Here is a 1,178-nt window from a genome sequence, read left to right as displayed (position 1 = left end):
ACTCCTTTATAGTAGGGGGGGTCAATACCACATTGTCTCCATTAGATAGGTAAACAGGACAGGTAAATAACAGAGAGACATCTGAATTTTACAATACCTTACATCAAATGGACCTAACAGACATCTTTTGATTATTCCACCCAAACACCAAAGAATACACTTTCTACTCAGCACCCCATGGAAATTTTTCAAAAATTTACCACATACTAGGCCACAAAACAAACCTCAACATGTACAAAAATATTGAAATAATTCCATGCAGTCTATCAGACCACAATGCAATAAAGCTTACAATCAACACTGGAAGAAGCCCTAATCACCACATGAACACATGGAGATTAAACCATACACTCCTGAATGATGAATGTGTCAAAAGAGAAATTAAGAAAGAAATAAAAGTATTCCTGGAATTAAATGAAAAGGACAATACAACACAACAAACCTCTGGGACACGCTGAAAGCAGTCCTCAGAGGGAATTTTTTAGCTCTAAGTCCCTACATCAAAACATCGGAAAGAACACAAATAAATGACTTAATGTTGCAACTCAACACACTTGAAAAGCAACAGCAAACGAAATCCAAACCCAGCAGACAAGAAGAAATAACAAAAATCAGGGCAGAAATTAAAGAAATTAAAGAAAATAATACAAAGAATCAACAAATCCAAGAGCTGGTTCTTTGGAAAGATAAACAAGATTGACAGACTGCTAGGCCAGTTAACCAAAAGAAAGAGCACCTCCAAATCAACAATAAACAAAAGAAAAGAAAAACTAAAACTAAGTCCTACCTAGACAAAAAAAAAAAAAAAAAAAATAAAAAGAAAATTTTTAAAAACCCTATATGCTACTAAATTTGAAAACCTAAAAGAAATGGATGCATATCTAAAGGCATGGGAACCACCAAAACTAAACCAAGAAGAGATTAACAGCTTAAACAGACCCATAACACAAAAAGAAATTGAAACACTAATATAAAACCTTCTGACTAAAAAAAGTCCAGAACCAGATGGAATTACAGCAGAATTCTATCTGACATTTAAAGAAGATCTACATCCAGTACTACTTAATTTACTCAAAAAAATAGAAATGGAGGGAGAACATCCAAATTCCTTCTATGAAGCCAGCATCACTCTAATACCAAAGCCAGATAAAGATACAACCAAAAAAGAAAACTATAGA

General features: G+C 33.5%; 1 protein-coding gene across 2 annotated transcripts in view; it reads left to right on the top strand.

The window, feature by feature from the left end:
• Positions 1 to 1,178, top strand: part of Bbs9 (Bardet-Biedl syndrome 9) — a 530,763-nt gene that overhangs the window by 21,201 nt on the left and 508,384 nt on the right. The window lies entirely within an intron of this gene.

The sequence above is a fragment of the Nannospalax galili genome, unplaced genomic scaffold (genome assembly GCF_000622305.1).
Source record: "Nannospalax galili isolate Female #2095 unplaced genomic scaffold, S.galili_v1.0 scaffold1149, whole genome shotgun sequence".
In the NCBI taxonomy this organism is placed as follows: domain Eukaryota; kingdom Metazoa; phylum Chordata; class Mammalia; order Rodentia; family Spalacidae; genus Nannospalax; species Nannospalax galili.
The sequence above is the reverse complement of the archived record's forward strand: the minus strand, read 5'-3'. Positions and strand labels throughout refer to the sequence as shown.